Genomic DNA, 6,666 nt, shown 5'->3' on the forward strand with positions numbered 1-6,666 from the left:
TGCAACGTCCGCATTGTCCTTTTATAAGGCATAGTTGGGCGTGATCAAATTTTGGTTCCGTTGCCGGGGAATTTAACGGTGTTATCAATTACAATTGAAAGAAGTACAAAAATTCTTATGTAGCCATTTTTTTTCTATACCCAATTTTTACATTGAAATTTTAACGTTTGTTGACTTGGTTGCACAGGTACATGCCTAGAAATTCATCGAGATCTGGTGAAGTATTTGAAGCATTATCAGATCCCGAGAAAGTTTTCAAAGCCTTGAATCGGGCTAATCGGAAAAATAAACAACAACCAACAACTGCACAATTCGAAGCAGTCATGGGGGATCACGACGAAAACCTAGCGGTACCAATAGTGCTAGAGGCTGCTCTCTATGACTGGGCACAACACACAATTGAAAATTTGTCCACAACCATTGTAGTTCCGCAGATACAGACTGAATCATTCCAAATTATGAATAACATGTTGTACTTGTTGCAGAACAAGGGACTATTTTCGGGGTCGCAAGTCGAAGATCCTCAGCAGCACTTGAAGAACTTCCTCTCTATCTGCAAAATGTAAAGGCAGCCCAACGTAACTCCTGAAGCAATCAAGTTGTTATTGTTTCCATTCTCAGTGACAGGAGCTGGCCAGACTTGTCTAAACTCACTTCCCATAATTTCTATAACAACATGGGATGAGTTAGTCAGGCAATTCCATAACAAGTTCCACCCACCCAATAAAGCTGCTCAACAAATTGATGAAATTTTGAGTTTTAAACAGAGACCAATGGAGACACTGCATGAAACATGGAAGCGCTTTAAAGGGATGCTAGTTATATGCCCGCACCATGGTATTCCAAATCTGATGTTGGGGCAGCGGTTTTACATGGGATTGTCAGATAGCGTGAAGAACATTGTTGATGCTTCAGCTGGTAGAGCATTTTTGAGCAAAACATGGAGAGAAGGCCAGAGTCTGCTTGACAAGATGGCACAAAATTCGGGATGGACAACCAGGAATGCACCTATCACTCCAGTGGTTCACTCAGTGCCCTTAGATCCATCCAACTCTATGGCTGAAAATATGGCCACCTTATTGACACAAATGAGTATACTCACCAAAAAGGTGGAAGAGTCAGGGCAGAAGCAGTAGGTACACATCGTAGATACTACCAATGGGGGCTTGTGCACATCTTGCATTAGTCAGCCAATCGGTAACCAATGGAATGCAGAACATGATCATCACCACTACCCTGAAGACATGAATTATGTGTCTAATTATGGAGGCCAGAGACAGGGTGGTCAGAATTGGGGCCAGCAAAATCAGCAATATAAGCCAGTCCATCCACAGTTCAACAATGGAAACATGGGAGGTATGAGACCCCCTAACAATATGGCACCTTACCCAAGGCTGCAGGGATATAATAATTAGAATTAGCAGCAGGGGTATCACCCTCCTCAGCAGCAGCATGGTGAAAGGCATGAAGATGGGTTTGCTAGACTTGAGGTAATGATGCAACAGGTTATTGGGTCTAATGCAAAGATAAATGAGAGAGTGGATGCACATGATGCAACAATCAAGAATATTGAAATGTAGGTGGGCCAAATTTCTATATCTCTGAACAATCGTCCTCATGCGACACTACCTGCAGACACCTAGATAAATCCAAAAGATCAAGGCCCAAAGTAGTTGATGGCGGTAAGTCTACGTAATGGCAGAGATCTGGATGTAGAGAAAGAGAGGGCTCGAGAAACTAGACAAGCTGAGACACTTATACCAGTGCCCATTGAGCTGGATGAGTCAACGAAACTGATGGAGGTGCCAGTCCAGCCTACCCAGGAAGAAAATAGCATCTAGAATGCGACCGAGAAAGAAGCTGAGACAGTCCAAGAACCAGTAGTTGATGTAGCAGCTGATAAGGATCAATCCCAGTTGATTGGGAAGAAGAGACCTGCACCTTTCCCTCAGAGGTTGGCTAAGTATCAAAAGGAGGAACAATACAAGAAGTTCTTCGAAATGCTGAAACAAATCCAGGTAAACATACCATTGATTGAAGCTTTGAAGGAGATGCCTGGGTATGCAAAAATGATGAAGGACTTGATGTCCCGAAAGTTTGATTTCCAAGACTTGGCCACAGTTACTCTTACTCAGACATGTAGTGCAGTGGTGACTAGACCAATTGCAGAAAAGCTGTCCGACCCGGGGAGCTTTACAATTCCATGCACTATTGGTAATTTTGCTTTTGCTAAAGAACTGTGTGATCTAGGGGCTAATCTACTATGCTAGTAGAACGTTGAGTGGAGTAATAAAGTGGTTAGACGCGGGAATTATCTTCCCAATCTCTGACAACTGTTGGGTTAGCCCAGTTCAATGTGTACTTAAAAAGGGTGGCATGATGGTAGTTAAGAATGATAACAATGAATTGATCTCTACAAGAACAGTCACGGGCTGGAGAATTTGCATGGATTATAGAAAGCTAAATCTAGCCACCCGGAAAGACCACTTCCCACTTCCCTTCATTGATCAGATGTTAGACAGACTGGCAGGGAGGTCACACTTCTGTTTTCTGGATGGGTACTCAGGATACAACCAGATTTCCATTGCACAGGAGGACAGAGAGAAGACCTCTTTCACTTGTCCTTATGGCATTTATGCCTTTCGGAGGATGCCCTTTGGCCTATGCAACGCACCCGCCACATTCCAACGGGTGCATGATGGCCATATTCACTGACATGGTAGAGGACATAATGGAGGTGTTCATGGATGACTTCTCAGTGGTGGGAAATTTATTTGATGAGTGCCTGATAAATCTGACGCGTGTGCTGAAACGGTGTATCGAGACTAACCTGGTTCTGAACTGGGAGAAGTGCCACTTCATGGTACAAGAAGGCATAGTCTTGGGGCACCGGGTGTCAAGCAAAGGAATTGAGGTGGATCATGCTAAAGTGGATGTAATAGCAAAGCTACCTCCTCCAACTTCAGTCAAAACAATCAGAAGTTTCCCTGGGCATGCCAGTTTCTACCAGAGATTCATAAAAGACTTCTAAAAAATTGCCAACCCTCTCTGTAAGTTGTTAGAAAAAGATCACCCTTTCTTGTTTTCTGATGATTGCAGGGTAGCATTTGAGGAGCTGAAAAAGAGACTGGTCACAGCACCTATCATTGTTTCCCCCAACTGGGAGCAGCCATTTGAACTCATGTGTGATGCCAGTGACTACGCAGTGGGGGCTGGGACAGCGGAAGGACAAGCTGATGCATCCAATCTACTATGCTAGTAGAACGCTGAGTGGAGCCCAGCTGAACTATACTGTGATTGAGAAGGAGATGTTGGCTGTGGTGTTTGCTTTCGACAAGTTCAGATCATATCTGATTGGTTCTAAGGTAATTATATACACTGATCATGCAGCTCTCAGGTACTTGATTGAGAAGAAGAAGTCTAAGCCGCGCCTGATTCATTGGGTGTTGTTGCTACAAGAATTCGACCTTGAAATTCGTGACCGTAAGGGCACAGAGAACCAAGTCGCTGATCATCTATCACGACTTGAGGGAGCTGAAAATGCAGTTGAGGTTGAAGATATTCTGGAAACCTTTCCAGACGAGCAGCTACTCGCTACTAATCTTGAGAAAGTGCCATGGTATGCAGATTTTGCAAATTACTTGTCCAGCGGTATAGTTCCCTATGACCTTTCATCTATACAAAAGAAAAAGTTTTATCGTGACTGTCGCATGTATTATTGGGATGAGCCTTACCTGTTTAGAATTTGTGTTGACAATATGATCCGGAGGTGTGTCCCCGAGATAGAACAATCTTCTGTTTTGTAGGCTTGTCATGCATCGGCTTATAGAGGACATTTTGGAGGGGTCAGGATAGTTGCGAAAGTGCTTGAGGCCGGATTCTTTTGGCCAACAGTGTTTAAAGATGCGCACTAATGGGTGAAGGGCTACAATGAATGTCAGTGGGCCGGGAACATTTTCCGTCGCCATGAGATGCCCATGAACCCAATTCAAGAGGTGAAAGTGTTTGATGTCTGAGGGATTGACTTCATGGGTCCCTTCGTCAGCTCCTATGGCAATAAGTACATACTTGTTACTGTGGATTACGTATCCAAATGGGTAGAAGCTGCAGCGTTGCCCACTAATGATGCAAGAGTGGTGGTTGGTTTTTTGAAGAAGAACATATTCACCAGATTTGGGACACCAAGAGCGATTATCAGTGACGGAGGCACTCACTTATGTAATAGAGCTTTCGAGAAATTGCTTGCAAAGTATGATGTACGCCACAAGGTGGCTACCCCTTATCACCCGCAAACTAGTGGGTAGGTTGAAATGTCCAACAGAGAGATAAAGAGTGTGCTAACCAAGACTGTGAACGCCACAAGAACTGATTGGGCGAAAAAGTTAGATGATGCACTCTGGGCCTATAGAACTGCTTTTAAAACACCGATTGGTATGTCACCATATAAGTTGGTGTTCGGGAAGGCCTGCCATTTACTAGTGGAACTTGAACATAGAGCGTGGTGGGCATTGAAACAGCTGAATCTAGACATCGAGGTTGCGGGCACAACAAGGATCACAGAATTGCATGAGCTCGACGAGTTTAGACATCTTGCTTTTGAGAGCACAAGGTTTTACAAGGAAAGAATGAAGAGGTTGTATGACAATAACATTGTGGAGCGAAATTTCAATCCTGGAGATATGGTGTTGCTTTATAACTCACGATTAAGGCTATTTCCGGGTAAACTCAAGTCACGATGGTCTGGACCATTTAGAGTGGTCGAAGTTTTCCCTTCAGGTGCTGTCAAGATTGCCACAGAGAAAGACTCTTGTACATTTAGAGTCAATGGGCAGAGATTGAAAGTATATGTGGGCATGAGCGAACCAAAGGAAGTGTCTGAGCTACACCTGACTGAACCACAGAGGTCGAGCGAGCCTTAAATGCGCTCAACTGCGTTATGTCGTGACGTTAAATCAGGCGCTGCATGGGAGGCAACCCATAAATGTGTTGTAAGTGTAATGCATACTTCAAAAAAAAACTAATTCAGAATGAGTTACATGCCAAGTGTGTGTGAGATAATACTTGTATTCTGTGCTTGCATGCGATACCTAGAACTTGCCCTGTGTGTTTGCAAAGCGAAATAGAAGTTGTTTGGTCTTAGAGATGATTGAGGCATTTCCTTGTGTATCCTGTATAATTGTGAATCCACCTGTACATATAGCCATAGTTAACCCCTTCGAGCCTAAAGCCTGTTCTTTGATAACCTTACAACAACCTACATTCCTGTGTTTGAATAGTTGACTGTTTGAACCTGTACCTTCTAGAAGCACTTGAATCGTTAAAGAGCATATAAAAGTCAAAGTGTGGGGTAGTAATGGAGTGGGAAAAGGAAAATCAGGAAAATACTTGAATGGTGCAATGGCTATGAAAAAAAGAGAGGCTAGTTGCACCTAAAGAAAAGTGGGGGTAGCCTATGAAACAAGTGTGGAAGAATGATTGGGTTGAACAGGGAAATTGGAATAAAGGGAACGATTGTATTAAAAGTGCTTAGGGGGTTAGTCACTATATCCAAATATATCCTACCCGTCCCTTAGCCTACATTATAACCAAATAAAGACCTCTTGATCTTGGACTGAACAACTCGATTAGTAGAGTATTACACTAAGGGCAAGCTTATGGTTTATCTGTGTGGCATGTGAATGTTCTTTGCTGAGAGTGAGTGGATTCGTTCTATCTATAGTTCCTTGTTGCTTGATTTTATGTGTGTGGAACTTCTCTCAGAAATGTTATGTGAGGGCATGTGACTCAGGAAGAAAAAGCAAGTTTTCACCTCTGTTTAGAGTAACTAGAGTAAGCACGAGTGTGGCCTGGCATTAGAGTCTTCATCTGAGGTGTGGTTGTTGCACTGCTTAGGTTGTTCTTTCATAATGGTGGGTGTTACATAAACTGGGTAATGCATCGAACGATTAGGCCCAGAAGTGTGGTTCAACTTGCTCGAGGACGAGCAAAGATTTAAGTGTGGGGTGTTGATAATAGGTGAATTGGACTATAATTAGGCCCTAAAGAACCACCTTCTTGTATAGTTTTGTGGTAAAAAGTGATAACAAAATGCTCTGATTAGTGCTTTTCATGCTTTGCAGGCTATATACAATAAAAGAAGTCTATGGAGTACTTTTGGGATCAATTATGGAGAAAAAGAGGCCAATCGTACAATATCCGCTAAGTGCACCACGCGAAGGCAGCAAAAACCAGAACTGGAGATAGACTGCCGCGGTCCCGGCGTAACCGTGGTCGGACCATGGTAGAAGTCTGTTGCGGATTCTGAGAGGCTAGTTGGCCGCGGTCCTGGAGTAACCGCGGTAAGACCGCGATAGGAAGCGAAAAATTGAGGGACTGAAGTGCAAAACACGGGATTTTTAGCCCAAAACCCTATATTAAACAATAGAACTCGTCCAATGGAGGCATGTAATGTTTTAGAAAGCACTTTGGCAAGAGAAACAAGTGTGAGAGATCACCCAAAACATCATATTTTCTTCTTCTCTTTATTTTTCTTGCAATTTTGATCAAGAATATTTTCATAGTTTATTTACCCATTGTCATGAGTAGCTAAATCTTTTGTCTAGGGTTTTGATGGAACCTATTGAAGGATGAACTTATTGAGTATGTTAATATAGTTTGCCAGTTTAA

The 6,666-nt window shown here is 43.0% G+C and overlaps 1 non-coding gene across 1 annotated transcript; it reads right to left on the reverse strand.

Moving 5' to 3' along the window:
* Positions 1-734: 734 nt before the first annotated feature.
* Positions 735-841, reverse strand: LOC138884451 (small nucleolar RNA R71). The gene has a single exon (XR_011404645.1). It is a non-coding gene; the product is annotated as a small nucleolar RNA R71 (small nucleolar RNA).
* Positions 842-6,666: the final 5,825 nt, after the last annotated feature.

The sequence above is a fragment of the Nicotiana sylvestris genome, chromosome 12 (assembly GCF_000393655.2).
Source record: "Nicotiana sylvestris chromosome 12, ASM39365v2, whole genome shotgun sequence".
Taxonomy (NCBI): domain Eukaryota; kingdom Viridiplantae; phylum Streptophyta; class Magnoliopsida; order Solanales; family Solanaceae; genus Nicotiana; species Nicotiana sylvestris.